Source organism: Panthera pardus, unplaced genomic scaffold (assembly GCF_024362965.1).
Source record: "Panthera pardus isolate Hobbes unplaced genomic scaffold, ASM2436296v1 HiC_scaffold_16, whole genome shotgun sequence".
Lineage (NCBI taxonomy): Eukaryota > Metazoa > Chordata > Mammalia > Carnivora > Felidae > Panthera > Panthera pardus.
In genome coordinates, this window is record NW_026526721.1 from 78,140,569 (window position 1) to 78,158,044 (window position 17,476).

A 17,476-nucleotide genomic window follows, 5' to 3' on the forward strand; every position below is an offset into this window, starting at 1 on the left:
AAATGTGTATCTACCTAGACTGGCCACCGTCACATCTCTCTGACAGTACAGATGAGTGGTTGGGATCTACACTTTGCAGCTACAAGACGAGGCTCTCTCCCGATCAGTTGTACGATACTGGCAAGTTGCTTAATCAATCTGGGTATCTGTTTTCTCATCCGTAAAATGGGCATAATTATACCTCACAGAGTTACTGAGTGGTGAGTACTGAGTGGTGTTGGCAGTGCTGAGCCGGGAGAGAAGAGAAATGCTCATATGTGAATGGTTTTCTCTATGGTCACTATGTAGTTCGGAATCCAAATTCAGCTATGGCACTTGGGCATGTTTTTTAACCTCCACATCCTCAGTTTTCTCATGTACAAGGTGAAAATACCAAGCATACCTATCTTATAGTGTTGGGTAGGTTAAATGAATTAACAGGTGTAGAGTGCTGAAATTAGTGCCTGGCACAGAGTAAGTGCTCAGTACAGATGACTATTGTTTTTACTGGAATTAAATGAGAAATGAATGGTATAATGTGTGCAAAGTTCTTACCATAATGCATTGCAGAGGGCCAGCGCTCAGTAAGTAATTGATTTCGTCATCTGTAGAATGGGATTATGATAGTTTCTCCTACACAGGATTGTTCTGAGGATTACCATAGACAATATATGAACACTCTTTATAAAACTATATAGGGCATGTTTTATTATTCACTGTAATATTGGGGCATTGGTTCAACAAATATCGTTGTGTATTAACTGTGCCTGGTCCTGTTTGAGATACAGAGATAATAATATCCATGCCTTCAAGGTGTGGATAGGTAGGTAAAGCCTGGGCTAGATATACGAATAACTATAGAACACCAGGCAGAGGATGATGGGTGCTCTGCTTGGCTAATAAACCTCATGCCAGAAGGCATCAGAAAAGGAGAGGCAGAAACCCCGAGGTGTGGAGAGGAGCTCAAGAAAAAGTACAGCAAGGATAAAGGAGCATGAACAGAGCCTGGGAGAATGAGTAGGATTTAGACAAGAGGTGAGACCTTCCTGGTAAAAGGATCAGCAAGATCCCGGAAAGGGAGTGTTGGAGAACGGCACCCATGCCAGCACTCCCAGGAGGTAAGCTAGGAGGCCAGGCAGGGGGGTCCCAGGGAGCCCCAGGGGCCCTGTGCTTCTCACTGATGACATAGAGGGCAGATGTGCTGGGGATAGTTTGGGGATGATGGATTCATGGTCAGACTGCAAAATCTTATGTAGTAGAGTAGAGACACAGGGGAGGAGTGTTTCTGCAGGACCAGAACTGCAGAGGCAGAAACCGGGGGTTTTCACAGCTCCTTAACAGCACCTCTCAGATTTCATCATTGCATATTTACCGTTGTGTTCTGTTCTTTACATTGACACATAAGCACTAAGAGAAATGGGAATGGGAGTCTTTCCTTCCTGACTTGCCCCTAGAGCCTGCCGGGGTGACTGCACATAGTAAGAGCTCAATAAAGACTCACTGAGCAAATGAATGCCTCCTTGAACCTAAAGCCAAATGGACCAACAGAGTGGCCTAGAAGTGGCCAAAGGGGTCTCTAAGGAAGTTTTTCCTACCTTTAACTTCAGCCAACAGATCGCCCCAGGGTGACAAGAGTTTCCAATTTACTACACAGGAGTGCAGAACTTGTTTCATGATCCCTCAGGTATATCTATTTTTAGAAAATAAAACCAGAAAGGACTGGGAAGAAAGGTAAAAAAAGAAACCTGGGGTAGAAAGAAAACTCCACATGTAGCCCTCCATCTTATTTAGTCACCTTAATTAGCCATCTTCTATTTGTAGTTCTCTCCACCTAAAAAAAGGAAAAAAGAAAAGAAAAAGAAGGAAGAGAGAAGAAAATGAGTTACCCAAGAAAGCTTGAGTGTGGGGAACTGGTCTTGTCTTCTGAAACCCTCCATGATCCGGGTCTCTTCCCAGATCAAGTTGGGGAGCAGAAAAGAAATCCAACTGGTTTCCGTTGTTAAGGATTTGGAGTGAGTAGAGAGTTGATAGAAGCTTTGCCTACCCTCCTATCCTACCCATCTTGAAAATATCAGTGCCATTGCCTTTCTTCATCTCTGTTGAGTAGACCATTTGGTCCTGTGCTTCTTGATCACAGGCACAGAATGTTGGAGATAGAACAAACAGAACCTAGAGGGAATTTAATCCCCCCCTCCCCCGCTTGTGTTATAAATTAGAAAACCAAGGGAAAAGAGACAGGAAATGAGTTGTCCAAGGTCTCCCAGCCCATTTGTAATGGAGTACAGGACCCAAGACTTCTAATTTCAAGTTTAGTGCCCTTTCCAAGCCCCATGACACCTCCTTTAATGGAGTAATGTTCTTATTGGAACATCTAACATTTCTGTCTCCCTGAAAAGAGGGTATCTTTGAGAGAAGCAGACCTGGGTTTGAATCCCCCTTCTACTATATACTAACTCTATAACCTTAGGCAAGAAGCCACATCTTGTACAGTAGTAACATTAGCCATCATTGCAAGCACCTATTTTATGCTAAGCTCAGAAAAGGTAAGAAACTGGTCCAAGAGAGTTGTAGACCCAGAGTTTGAACCCAAGTCTGTCATATTCTAAATCCCATAATTTTCCACTTTAGCATACTGTTTCTGTATGTCTCAGCTGTCTCATCTATAAAATTTAAGAATAAATGAGATAAAACGTACCTAGCTCAGCACTTGACATACAGCAGGTGCCCTATAAACAGCAGCTCTTATTATTTTGAACACTACATTCTGAAGACTTGCTATAACACAGGTCTTACAATTTCAGTTATATACTCAAGAACGGTAGCTATTATCAATCATCATCCCCATACACAACAGCCTCTACCTTCCCAGGCTTATCTTTCCCCTGATGTGTCCTTCCAAAGCGTTGTGTTCCAAACATGGGAAATCTAAGCAGAACAGGTAAGGCAGGATAAGAACTAAACTTGCCTGTTGATGCTGGAATGTTGAGCAGACAGCTCAGGTCTGGTGACAGTAGCTACATCCACTCATAGGCTAGGGGAGCATAAGGCAACAAGCTATCCGGGTACAGGAGCCTGACAGATTTGCCAAACTAGGAGCCGGAGTACAGGGATTTAGAGTGGGCAATGCCTGAGGCAGAGAGACCACAGCTTTGGAAAGGCCAAATCACAGGAGTCCAAGCTACCCTTTCTGGCAAAAGCCAAGCAAGACTTTAGCTAGGAGGAAATAAAGCTGAGTAGGAAGATCACCAGAAAAAAGAAAATAAAAACCAGGATTAAAGCAAAATCCAGTTGAAAAGAATAGAGATTAAAATCTACCTAGCTCTTCTGAATATGACAGACGAGTCTTTTTTTCTCCTGTGACTTAAAAAGAAATAACCCTGCAATTCTCCTGGCCATAAATTGTAGATACATTTGCTTAGAGTGAAAGCACCAAAACATTCATGGGAATTATATTCACCGAAGTCAACATAGTATTTTCCTCTGTAGACAATAAAGGGGAGGGAAGGCAGGAGGAAGAAGGAAGTGGAAGGTGGGAGCTTCAACTATGTGCGTTACATTTAATTTCTTTGGAGGAAAAAGAAATATGGCAAAATGTTAGCCTCTGTTTTCTGATGGTGAGTACATGACATCTGTTATATCTTTTCTGTATGATTACATATTTAATAATTTAAAATAAAACAAATATATATTTAAAAATTAATTATATAAAAATAAATCCATATTTAAAGCTAATTAATTGTGATTGTAGGAAATCTGGGAATTTTATGAGTAATAACATAGGAAGATAATGAGTTTTTAAAGATATGATGTCAGCTATTTCAAAGTTCTGATGTGATATTTCTCAGGTATAACAGGTCTCGCCCCAATAAGAACTCATGTAAGACCATTGTGGTAGATTTACATACTGACAGTCCATATATGCATGTTAGGAGGAAGATTTCAAGATTCTTCACATCTACCATCTGGCCAACCATTCCATAAATGCTCAACTATGAACTCCTAAACTGGCTGGACAGAAAGTCCCATTTTAAGATAAGAATTAGGATCTTATACTCTCATATGGAAAGAAAATCTAAATGACTTCTGAACAATCAAAGCTAATGTTATAAATTTCACACATAACATTTATGGATGGAAACCCAGCAAGGATAAAGAACAGAGCAACTCCATCAACCCCTGGATCGAACTGACATTTATAGAATAATCTGCCCAAGAGCAGAATACACATTCTTTTCAAGGGCGCATAGAACATTCACCAAGATAGACCATATCCCAGGTCATAAACCTTATGGATGTCTCTCATGGAGCAGAGACCTTCAGACCCTCACTCAGAAAAAGGTCTCATTTTACATAAAACTGTTAGACCATCTGGAGTCTCTGACCATAATATGACAGGAGAGAAAGCAGTATTGCTTCACGATGGGCAACACTCATCAGTAATAGCTGGCTGCCAAACCATTTGGGTGGAGACAAAACAGCTATAAAATATAGACTCAAGGGCCCAAAGCAAGCAGTCTGGAGCCATCTAGTTCAGGTGCAAAGCGTAACAAGCCCAGAAATGCCCAGAAACAAAGCACTGTGCACTGGCATACTTAATGGTTTAGTAGAAAGAACATGGGAGTCAGCTGATGAGGGTTTGGGCATGGCTCTGACACTAACCCACAAGAGTCTATGGGCCTGTCTCTTTCACTTCTTCTTTCTGGGAACTAGCTTCCTCTTGGGCAAAATGGAGTCACTAGAAGCTAGTGACTAGATCTCCAAGATGATTTCCACATCTACCTCTCTGGCTATTTTTGTGTTCATTCTAATTCTCTTGGGTCTTCAAGGAAAGGATGGATAATTCTTGGTAATTTTCATGTTTGAAGTCAGGGGACAGTGTGAGACCTCAGAGGGCATATTTGCTTACATGCACCAGCTTATTCCACCCCTACCTCCCACCCCCCGCCACCAATTCTGGATCTGCCCAGAAGTATCCCAAAGGGTTCCACAAGGACATATTTACAAACAGCTTCCAAAAAGCAGTAAAATGGCAAAACAAGCCTTGCAAGAGAAATTCTGTATACCAGACAATTTAATTCTGAACAATGGACCACATGAGGATGTATAAATAACTAATTACGCTGGACAACATGAACAGCTTTTTTGGATGATTGCAAAATTGGGGAGGAAGGAAATGTGATGGGTATTTATATATTTGGGCTTCAGTCAAAGATTTCATATTCACTCTTAAGCAATTTGACTTACAAAATTAGCTCAGACAAGAACACGGTCAAACGACTCAAAACTGGCAGAGTCTGCTCTCAAAGGAGGATGGTTTGTGCCCAAGCGTCCAGAGGACTGGCATGGAGAATGGGGTGTGTCCTCTCATCTCTGCAAGATGTTTAGTTAGAGATGCCTTGGTCTCCACAATGACCTAGAGAGGTAGAGACTGGGGCATTTGTAGAAAGTGTTTCAACGGGAAGTCAAGCTCATCTTGTTGTCACACAAGTACATATTCCTGGGTACTCAATTCCACATTTTCCCTGATTCCCTACTGTGTGATTAGTACAATGACAAATCTTGGAGATGCATAGACTGGATCTCTGTAGGAGGCACGAGATACCTTGCTTACCACTGTATATCTGGTACTGGCCTCTGCCTCTGGTACCTACATACTAGGTGTACAGAGATACTTTTTGGATCAATGACTTGTTGAATGAAATGAGTAACACACAGTCCTTACCCAAGCAGAATCCTCAGTCTAGTGGAGGACATAAAACTGTGTAATTCTCTCTAATCCAGAGCAGGTGCCAATGCGTGTGGTCACTGAGGTGCCAAGGGCTCTGTGAGCACAGAAGAGATAGGGCAGTCCATTCCGATCGTAGAGATTGGCAAAGCTCTTTCATTCCTCCTGCAGGGCCCTCACACACCCATTTTTCCATTGCTACTCTCTGCCTAAATCCTGTGTATCTTCATAACATCACTTCCAGAGACGCTTTCCCTGACTCCACATATGCAAATAAATACCCCCTCTCTTCTGCATTGTTTTGCCTCAGGGCACCATGTTCTTTTTCTTCCAAACACATAGAACAACTCATTATTAATATTTACATATTTACATATGTGTTTATTTGTGTAAAGTTCATCCTGCACGACTGAAAGCAATAATGTGTGTGTTGTTCCTCGGTATCTCACCAACACCTAGCATCATGCCTAATGCACAGGGGTGCAGAGGACATTTTTTAAGTTGTTCATGAGATACACGAATAACTCTCAACAAAGGAAGTAGAATTTGACCAGGACCTTGAAAAAGGGGGATGGAACAGCATAACCAGAAGCAAGAAGAGGAAAGGTACAGACAGACAGGAGACACTGACCTGGTCACGAGGAGCAGACCAGTGTTTACCACAAATCATGGGCTAAGGAATAGCAGTGGGAACACTCAGTCGCTTTTGAGTAAAAGAAATAAAATGACCAGAGCTGGAACTTGCCAAAGTGGCTCAAGAAGCTCTATGAAGGACTGACTGGTAGAAGGAGAAACTGGAGAGAAGGAGATAGCTCTGAGGTTCCTAAAATGCTCCATGAGAAAAATGATGGAGGTCTGACTGGGGCAGCCCTAGGAGGAATGAAAAGATCAAAGACATGGTGGCAGGAGGAGTGAATGGAATTATATGTGCAGAGAAAGGGAAGAAGAATTCATCAATAGCCCACAAGTTCCCACCTGGGAAAGTGGGGAAGGGAAGGGATCTGTGAGCAGAGATTGCATACACAGCAAAACACGGAGGAGCACGGGAATGAGTGAAGTAAGAGAATCTCATGTGGAACTCTGGTGTTTGAGGTGTTGAAGAGCCATCAACGGCAACTACCAGGCAGAAGGAAGGAGTTCAGGACTATGACGTGAATTAGGGCAACACCTGCCCAGAGTGTATACTGCAGTTGGTAAGCCTTAGATGAGAACTCCCCGGGACATATCGCCTCCATTTTCCTGCACAAAGTCTCAGTGTGAGCCTCAGACAATGACCCCAGAAGAGGGGTTCCAGAATCCCCCACAATGCTAGCACCCTGTTTCTGCCTTCTTTGCTGGATACTAGACGGCAGAGGCACACCCTGCTAGTCATTTAATTGTGGCACGTGTGTAACCATTCATGGCTCTTGGATCCTGGAAATTGCCTTTCTACCTTGAGGATCTTCTTGACACTCTCTCCTGCTGTGCCCTTCCAACCAGTGACTGTGCCCTGAGCTTACCCTGCACTAACTCTTTCCCATGTTAACACTCCAAGTAGCCAGATCTGAATACACCCAGGCCACACTGAACCTTGTGTGTGATGGACTTGGAGAGAAAAAACACACAGAGCTAGAAAAAAATTCTGCTGATGGTAGAAACCTTAGCTTTGACTGCCAGCAAGATCACACCCTTAAGTGTTTCCAAACTTAAATAATGGGGAAAAGCAGCCAAGTGCCAGACTCGTGTGAAGGAATTTCTCAAGGTGAAGGGTACCACATGGTTAGTTGGTCATGACAGGTGACAGAGAGAACATTGTTTCTCACCGGTCATCCAGGGTCGGGGTTGGACAGGGGTGCCAGACTGATGCAGACATGCTCAGCTCTCAAAGAGTTTTTCCTTGAAGGACAAAGACAAAGGCAGGATGAGAACTCTACCAGCTGCTTCCTTCAGAAAACCCTGCTGTGGCAGAAGTAGCCCCTCACAGATCCGCCAAGAATCTGTGCTTTTAAAATTACTACCGACAAGGACACAGGGTCAGAAGTTTCTAGAACTACTTTCCACTTGAGTCAAAGAAGCACAGGGAAGATGGGGGTTCTGCTGTCAGATGTGAGTGATTTTGAACCCTGGCCCATACTCTGACCCCCTGGAGATACCTTTGGAGGTGAAGGGGGGATCCTACCTAGTAGCTGACGATCTACACCAGGCATTTGTTCTTTTCAATGCCCCAAAGTGTTTATCTTGAGCCTTTCTGCAGGAGCAAGAATATTAGTGCAAGGTGAAGGGTTCTGGAACAGAACCACAGCATGCCCCTCCACCTCTCTAAACAATGCCTGCCACTTTGTCTCAATTTCAAAATTACATATCTTGTCTTTGGTAGAGACATTTTTTTTTTCCTTACCACGAGAGGCAGCAAACTTGGATGAGAAAAGGTGAAAGAAAAAAAAAAAAAAGAGCACCCTTTGCCTCCCAGTCTCTTGGTTTCCCTGGGCCTCAGTTTCATCAGGTGTCCAGATGAGGGGACGATCCTTGCTTGAGCATTCTCAGGTTGTTATGTCACATGTGCATATGGGAAAAGGCTCTGCACTCGTAAACTCTCCACGCATCAGAGATTATAATCATACACTGGTTAAACCCACCAGGTAGATTTTCTTCTACTACCTCAATTGCTCTCCATTTTCCCTGAGGGTCATGAAGTATGTCAAGAGGCAGTCACTGGCCGCCTTGGGCTGCCTGCTCCCTGTTGGTGCCAACAGTGGGACTATGGAGCACAAGGCACATCAGCACCTCTGGTCTGCAGCAGCTATTTGCACTGTTTATGTTAGAGTACATAAAATAGGAGAGGAAAGTAGACTTGGTCCTGCCATTCATACTCTTTAACAAATCATAGCCATGCTGATCTGAGAAAATTGGACCAACCAGACTTGCCTAGAATGTTCTCAAAATAAGAGAGTTTATTTGATGGATGGGAACCTGGGGCCAGATCATCCTGGGTTCCGGCCTCAGTGGGCCACTCCCTGGCTGGGTGATGCCAACAAGGTCACCTAACTTCTCATTGGTATAATGTGGCTTAATACCATCAACCTACAAAAAGAGCTTTCAACATTAAATTAAACGAAGTAATAACTATGAAAGCGTCTGTGACATAGTAAGTCTCTACACATATGGATTTCCTTCTTTCCCGACAGGGACAGAGAAAAGAAGTAATAAAAAGAAGAATAGTAATAGCAGGTAATGTTTAAATAGCATTTATGGTATAGAAGGCACTATTCTTGGAACTTTAATTGTATTGGCTCAGTTAGCCTTCACAACTGTTTTCATCTTCATGTCACAGGTGGGTGAGCTCAAACTCAGCATGATTAAGTACCTGCCCAATGTCACGTTGCGCACAGGAGTAGAACCAGGATATGATGCAGGCCGCCTGCTACTCAACACGTTGCACTCACCCACCTCGCGAAAGTGCTTCCCGTGATTGCGGATATTAACCCACAGGGGTCCCTTCAGCTTTGTTCTGAGATTTGATACATGGGCTTTTATCCTCTTATTACTATGGAATCGCTTTCTAGAAAATATATATTCTAATTTTTTTTTTAATTTTTTTTAACGTTTATTTATTTTTGAGACAGAGAGAGACAGAGCATGAACAGGGGAGGGGCAGAGAGAGAGGGAGACACAGAATGTAAAACAGGCTCCAGGCTCTGAGCTGTCAGCACAGAGCCTGACGCGGGGCTCGAACTCACAGACTGTGAGATCATGACCTGAGCCAAAGTAGGACACTTAACCAATTAAGCCACCCAGGCGCCCCTAATTGTTTTTTTTTTTTAATATCGCAAATGTGCTTTCCTGTTGCTTGTAGGGATTTAGCTTCTGACAAGCTTGCTAATTGAATGTTTTTTTTTTCCCCACCTAACCTACCTTTGCAAAGTTCACATGCAGTTATTTATCGTTTAAGAGCATCATATAGGTAAACTGAAGTATGTTTATTAAGGTTAGAATGAACAGCGGTTGATTTGATTTCCCTGATTGGGTAACTGGGGAAATGAACAGGTAACTGGGTATTTACAGAAGAAGGTCAGCAGTGGTTCCTGGGAGGGGCCAGTCAGATCCATTCCAGAAGCCTTTGCTCAACCTTGTTTCCCCCAGAAGGACCCCACTGTGGGTCAGGGAAGGAAAACACCGTGTGCACATTTGCCTATGGCTGGTTCATTCTCTCGAAAGCCACACTCTGGTCTGATCTACTCTGACACATGCCGAGGCACTGATGTCTGCAGAATGAAACCAAACCTTGGCTAGGCTTCAAGGGTCTCCACCTTCATCTGGCTCCAGACCACTTCTTCCATCATGCTTCAGACCCTGCTCTTCCCCAGTCACTCCCTCCTCTGGGCCCTTGCACTGCTGGTACCTTCCCCTTTCACTAGTAAGTTTTCAAAACTGTTTAAACTGCACCTTCCCCACATATATGTCCCAGATACCCTCCATCCAGAACAGATCTTTTTTTTTTGCTTGAGTTTCCCACTGTATAGAATTATTTTGCTATTTTAGAATTGATCACTGATCATCTTGTGTGTGTGTGTGTGTGTGTGTGTGTGTGTGTGTGTGTGTCTGTTCCTTTCACCAAGAGAGAGGCCCTAATTGGTAGGGCGAAGGTGATACTCATCTAGGAATACTCCCACAGTCCATAAACACAATTCCTGAGGAGAGGAAGCTTTCAGTGAATTTTGGCTTACTTGAAATGAGCTTCTAACCCAGCAGAGTGAAATCATTTCATGACTTTGCTTTGAGTTGACAGGCCACCCCCAAAAGCTAAACCCACCAATGAACTTTTCCTCCGGTGACTGTTAAGATAGCACAAGCCATCAATCTCAGAGACAGAGGGAACACTCAGCTTTAAGCATCTGGAGGTTTACTTAACTAAAGGTGTCATTCTACCAGAAAGTATGATTGTGATGCTTCTTACCATCCAGGGTATGAATAAAAATAATTACAGTGATAAATTCGTGGCAGGAGCCATTGATTTTTAGAAAGGAAAATTAATAATGCATCATGGAATTGTAGTTATAGACTCTCACTCAGGTATCCTTTTCATATTCCCAGATAAGAAAAATTCACGCTATAGCACTTTACAGTTGGTACATCAACATGACTTCATTCTCATACCAACATAGAAAAGCTGGACTCACTCTCAATTTACAGAAAAGAAAACTGAGGACCAGCCAGGCAGAGACAAAAAATTATTTAGTGCTGGATTTGGGTCTCACACTCAGGACCCCTTCCTATATCCTGGGTGCTCTTCTCCTAGGCTTTGTGCTGTAGACTGAATGTCTGTGTCCTCCCCAAATTCATGTGTTGGAACCTAATTCACACTGTGATGGTATTTCGAGGTGAGTCTTTGGGAGGTGGTTAGATCATGAGAAGGAAGCCCTCATGAATGGGATTAGTGGCTTTATTTAAAAAAAAAAAAGAAAAGAAAAGAAAGAAAAAGACCACAGAATGTTCCCTCATTTATTCTGCCATGTGAGGACACAGTCTCTGTGAACCAGGAAGTAAGCCCTCGTCAGACAAAGGAACTGCCAATGCCTTGATCTTGGACTTCCCTGTCTCCAGAGCTGTGAGAGATAAACATATGCTGTTTCAACCACTCAGTCTATGGCCTGTTTGTTACAGCAGCCTGAATGGACTAAGACACATCGCTCAGGGTCTCAGGAGCCTGTTCAGGGTCAGGTTTTCAGATGAGCAGTTTCCTCTCCAGGCCCTCGGGATCCTTGCAGAAGTCTCGTCTGTGTTTGTATCACTCCAGCCGCAGTTGGTGAAGTAACATTTCAGGTTGTTTTTGTTTTTCTTCAATCCAATTCTTCTGCCTTCAAGAAATAACTATACCTGGGGCGCCTGGGTGGTTAAGTCGGTTGAGCATCAGGCTTCGGGTCAGGTCACGATCTCGCGGTTTGTGGGTTCAAGCCCCACATCGGGCTCTGTGCTGACAGCTCAGAACCTGGAGCCTGCTTCAGATTCTGTGTCTCTCCATCTCTCAGCCCCTCTGCTGCTCATGCTCTGTGTCTCTCTGTCTCTCAATAATAAATAAACGTTTATAACAAAAGAAAAAGAAAAAAGAAATAACTATACCCTACCTCTCCAAACCACTCCTTCTCCTCATCACTTCCACCCTACACAATACATTGCCTGAGTCTTTCAAACAACTTCTTTCAAAATGAAATTGGTGACCTAACTGTACTCAGTGGAGTAAAACATTAATTCACAGTATGAGCTCCCTGGTTGCCCAGAACAGAGCTTGGCAAACAGAAGGTGTTCAATACATATTGACCGTTGAATCAAGTAAACAAAACAAGAAATAATAATATTAATAAGCATATTACTTAGAGTCATGGAAGTAATCACAATAAAAACTAGAGCAAGGATGGTTAGAAGTCATTGCCTCCGAGTGAAATGACTCATGGTGGGAAGGGCATGAATCAGGAGACTGCTGCCTTCATTATATGCCTTCTGGAGTATTTGATTTCAGGGAGGAGTCAGCCTAATCCAACTGAAGCCTTTGCTCAGTGTTCCTACCTGCAAACACTGCACCTTCCCCACCTGAAAACGGCAAACCACCCACAGCACAAAGGCCCTGCGTTTCCACCTGTTTTAACCATGTGGATGTGTTACTGTAATACAAATCCAAACCTTAAATATATTTTACAAATCAGTTTATATTTTTCACGACTTGTGGTTTGTGAGTCATACAAAGGACCACCAGCCTCTATCAAGTGTCCTTTCTTCCACTCGCCTTCCTGTAGCTTGGAAACACGAGGCCAAATGGAAGAAATAAATAAAAGCCAACAGGGGACCACATTGCCCTTTCACACATTCCACGCCACGTCTTGCAGAACGGTTTGCTAAACCTCTCCCCACCAGTTTGGTCAGGAACCCGTAGCCAGAGTACACGGGAGCCCCCATCCACTCCCATTTCGTGCAGAGGGTGAAGGGACAGTCTCTCCCAGGTTGATCTAATAGAGCCCAGGACATGCCCACGGGACTTCCAATTAGCCTGGCACTGAGGATGCGTGCGGATGGCTATCATACTGGAAATGACACTACTGAAGCAAAAGCTCAAAACAAATGTTCAAGGCTGAAATTAAAGCAGAGAGATGAAGATCAGTGGGTGGGAAGACAGAAATGCGTGCTTTGGGCTCGCCTGTGCTGCCCAAGTGGCTGAATGAGTCACATGTCTGAACCATAGGCTGCTCCCCAAGGACAGGAGGGCAAAATCCTGCCCTGCCAGCCTCACGGGGTGGTTGTGACAATTGGAGGAGATACTGAGTGTTAAAAAGTTTGGGGAGCCATAAGGCTCTGTGCATTTTGAAAGATTTTTGTTATCAGACATTGGGCTGGAAAGAGAAGGAGAAATTGTTTTTTCCCCTGGCCTGGAACTTTGACTCACGGAGTGGCTGTCTCAGCAGCTTTGGGGCAGACCTAAGGGACGAATTCTGGCCTCCTGCCTCCTGTCCCAGTTTGTAAAATCCAGCACAGCTCTGTAGAACAGAATGCATCACATAGATGTAATCTTTAAAAGCAAACCCAGAGGGGCCCATGTGCTGCCCTCCAGGCCCTCCCTGCAGAACCCCTGGAGGGACAGTCCGGCTGGCTCTCTGAAACCTGTGCTTTCTCCCCAGGTTTAACCTTTCAGAGGCAGATTCACAAAATAGACACCGAGGGCCTACTATTTCTGGGAAATCTTCCGGCATTTACTTGAATCCTAACAACCCTGGGAGGCAGGTGCTATTATCCCCTGATTTTCAAGATGAGAACGGAGGTGAAGGTTCAGGAAGCTATGCAAAAACCTGCATACAATTCAAGGCCCGAGTCTCCAGACCTTCATGGTGACTGGATGTGGGGCCAGGAAACCAGCTTGAACAGTGTCAGAACCTGTGCTCCAGGCTAGGCGGGGTCAGAGGTGGGGGGATACACCACAGTCCCCACTCCAGGAAAGTTCTAGAAGCTTCCAGGAGGGGCTTCTCTACCCCAGCAACAACAGTACTGCCAGCCTTGGAGGAAGATGTTGAGAGGTTTTGCCTTCTCATGTCTGTTCCCGGCTTTCCATTCTGAGAGGTCCTTGCAGGAGACTGTTATACCCATGACAGATCTCCAGGGGTCTCCCTATGGCAGGGGACCCTCTCCAAGTGGCATGCTCAAGTCAATCTCACCCAGGCAGAGGGGGCATGGCCTGCACAGTTTCCTAGCTAGCTATGGCCTCATTTGAGAGAATCTGAGTTCCCTGTAGCACCTGGGGAAACCTACAGTAGGTTTCAGAGGGGCCTCTTAGTCTCTGGTCAAGACAAGACTCAGTTGAGAGGGCTATCATCCTGGACGGAAGGCAACTGTTATATTCTCTAAGGATTTGGGGAGGCCCTGCAAACTTTGTCTCAGAGTTTTTTCTATCTACCTTGATGATACAGATTCCAGTTCAAGATTAGGGGACACTGGCTTGAGAGTACCCTTAAACTAGAAATTTCACTGAATCTCTGGATCTAGAGAAAACTCTGGCACGAAGGCTGGGACCCCAGATGGAACAGGAACTTCTGCCGGTAGAGGGTATGGGTATTTCCACGGGCCTAAGAGGCATCTCTGCTCCTGGTCTCCCCAGAAGTGGTCTCCACTTCTTACAACTATCCTTTAGGTCAACCCCTGGTCCCTCCAGCTCCCACTCCAAGCCACAGGGAGGTATGCGCACCTCAGGGCACCTCACAACTCACAGACTGCCTCCCTGACTGTAGCCTGAGGCTTCCTGGTCTGGGTTTGGGGGAATCAGGCTCTGTGGCTGTAGGAACCTTGGGCCCAAGGCAATCCTGTTTTTGGTATCCAGCAGCAGGAATCACCCAGGCCTGGGCCCATCACATGGGGCCATGTATTGTTGGGGCTCCAGGAGGGCTGAGGGTATGAAAGGGTCAGCTTAGGGCTGCTGTGGAGGACAGGCAGAAATTACCACATAGGCCCTTTCTGTCCTCAGCCTCTGAGAGGAAGCGGGTTGGCTTCCCTGGCTGGTGGCAGTGGGCTGGTAAGGATCTGATTCTGATACCTGCATTCTGACAGGGAAGGCAGAGATCCTGGCTGGACCTCTCTATGAAGGCCTCGAACGGGATATCTGAGGGGGCGCCTGGCTGGCTCAGTTGGTAGAGCACCAGACTCTTAATCTCGGGGTCATGAGTTCGAGCCCCACAGTGGGTATGGAGATCGCTTTAAAAAGAAAGAGAAACAAAGAGGGAGTGAGGGAGAGAGCAAGGAAGAAAGGAAGAGAGGGATATCTGAGGTTGGAGACAGGCAGTGATGAGGGAGCATAAAGCAAGCTGACAGGCCATAAACACTCCCCCCCTCCAACCAACCCTGCAGCACACCTGGCTGCCCAAGAACAAAGGAAAGGGGAAAAACAAATGGCTAACTGATACAGATCATAGTCCTGCAGGACCTGATCCATCTATTTACAAATATTTTAGTAAATCACAAGAAAAAGTCAATCTTATCAATAGCCTAATCTCCAGAAACCTATAGACTCTGTTTCCTGGAGCCCCAATATCACCCCTCCATAGTGATACGGGAAACAAAGGCAGAAGGAAATGGCAGATAGAACTCAATTTCCTTATAACCTGCAGCCCACTGGCAAATACTTGAGGTGGGCAGAGTGAGACGTTTTTCCAGGAACTCCCTACTGTCTTAATGCTAATACTTTGCTAGAGGGAAAACAACCTTAGCTTGACACTTGCTAGGCCTCCAGTATCCTGTGAGTCTTTAGCATATGAAAATCCCACTGGAAGCTTCCGGTGCACTTTACCTCCCCCAACTCCATAGTACAAAACCAGTGTCTCATTTTCCTGCCCATGGGTCCTGTCCCCGTGCTTCAATAAAATCACTCTTTTGCACCAAAGGCTTCTTCAAGAATCCTTTCTTGTCTGTCGGCCTTGGACCCCAAGAACCCCACTCTCACCCCCAAAAATCTCATCAGGTGGAATCTGCAGGATTGGGACAGAAAAGGGAGCAGTCACTGAATTTCAGGCCTCAGAGTCCAAGGTGTCTTTGGAGGGCACTGGATACTAACTTGAACTAGAAATAATTCAGAGAGAACTTGTGTGTATTCTAGCTCCCAGAGAGGAGGAAAGGATTTGGTAGTGCCTGGAGCATGATCTTGTTTGGAGAACTGCATGAACCACTTCTTTCCCTGCAGTCTGTGGAAATAAGTTCAGGGGTCTCTCATTCTGAGCTTTCCTACATCAAGCAGGAGAGGCCACTGATGGGCAGGGTCCTGTCAGATTCCTCTGGCACAAACCCAGGAGCTCACAGTAGAAAGACTAGGTTGTGAGAGTGTGGTTTAGCACTGTCCTGGCCAGATTGCAAGAACCTGGAGGTTTCAAGTACAGTCAAGCCCTTCCACTCCCACATCCCCTCCCCCCAGGGGTTACACAAAGTCCAGGCTTATGGACACAAGCAACTTGTCAGGGGAACTTAAATCTAGGCAAAGGGCGAAGGCTGCCAGGCCAGCTGCTAACTCAGGAAGGGCCTAGGAGGGTCCTGGGAGGCAAGTGGAGCATGACAGATAGTTGGGGACCAGCAATGAACAGAGATTCAGGTAGCAATGGGGGTTGGGGGGCCTAGAAGCAGGTGCACACCTGGGCCAGGCTCGGGGGCAGGCTGGGTCCTGTTGGGGTAGGGAACACGAGAAGAAAATCAAGGGTATTAGTAAGAAGATAGGATCCTATTCCAAGAGTTTATAAAGGCAGGGGTTCAGGGAGAGGAGAAGTAGGGTTGGATCCAGGTTCCAAATACAGGCAGAGGATCACAGCACCGGGGCCAGGACTCACAGGTTACTTCTGTTCCAGCACTGCTGACCCAGGGCTCCTTAAGTTCTAACGAACATTTTTCTTAACAAAAGCAAGATTTACCCATTGCAGAATGTAGGGCCAGGCTGAGCCTTTACAGGGCCTACATGAAATCTGGTACAAGTTACTGGACGAAAGCTAGTGAGCCAGGAGGGGGCTACAGAGCCCGATTCCATCCCTAAGTCCCTGTTTGACTTTTACTAAATCCCCTCACCTCCTTGGACCTTAGTGACTCTGCGGGAGTCACAGCAGAGGCCTGTGAAGCCCAGCATCCCAGAGGGGCCTAAGGGACCCATAAGGAGATCAAGGGTCAGAGAAGAGCAAGGCTCAGAAAGGGAGACCACAACCCTCAGCCCACAACTGCCTATGACGGCCATTTTTTTTTTTTTTTTTTTTTAAGAAGGCTCTGTTTTTAAGTTGAATGTGTTGAGTTTCCATATAAGCTTTTAGGTAGAAGCCACAACAAGAAAAATATAAAGAGGAAAAAAAAGAGTGGGGTAAAGAATAGAAAAGGAAAGAAGGAAGACCAGACGAGAGTTCTGGGCTAGATGGTCTCCAAGCGTCTCAGTCCTGCTGGGCGCTGACTCACCACGATGCTCTCCTGCCCACATTTTCAGGAACCATTTCTGTTCCTTTCTGCCATCCTCGCAGGGAAGAATCCATACATAAGCCCAGAAAAAGCCAGTGGTTAGATCTCATTTCCCAGCTCTGAAGAGTGCTGGCTCGCAGAAGAGGAAACTGGGGGGTGATGTGGGCTGGGAGGGAGGAGGCCTGAGGCCCTGAGCTGTAAATCAGGCTCAGAGGTTTGGATACCCTGCTGCGTGACCTTCAAATGCCCCTCTGGGCTCCAGAAACCCGCACACTAACACACAGGCTGAGGGAAGCATGCCAAACTCCCAGGCTAGGCCGCCCCTGGAAGCTGGGCCCACTCAGA

At 45.4% G+C, this 17,476-nt stretch overlaps 1 long non-coding RNA gene across 1 annotated transcript in view; it reads right to left on the reverse strand.

The window, feature by feature from the left end:
- LOC128777273 (uncharacterized) overlaps window positions 1-17,272 on the reverse strand; it is an 80,889-nt gene extending 63,617 nt beyond the window's left edge. The window contains exon 1 of the long non-coding RNA XR_008422484.1: window positions 17,132-17,272. This is a non-coding gene — a long non-coding RNA (uncharacterized LOC128777273). The remainder of the gene's footprint in view (window positions 1-17,131) is intronic.
- Between the last annotated feature and the right edge of the window lie 204 nt (window positions 17,273-17,476).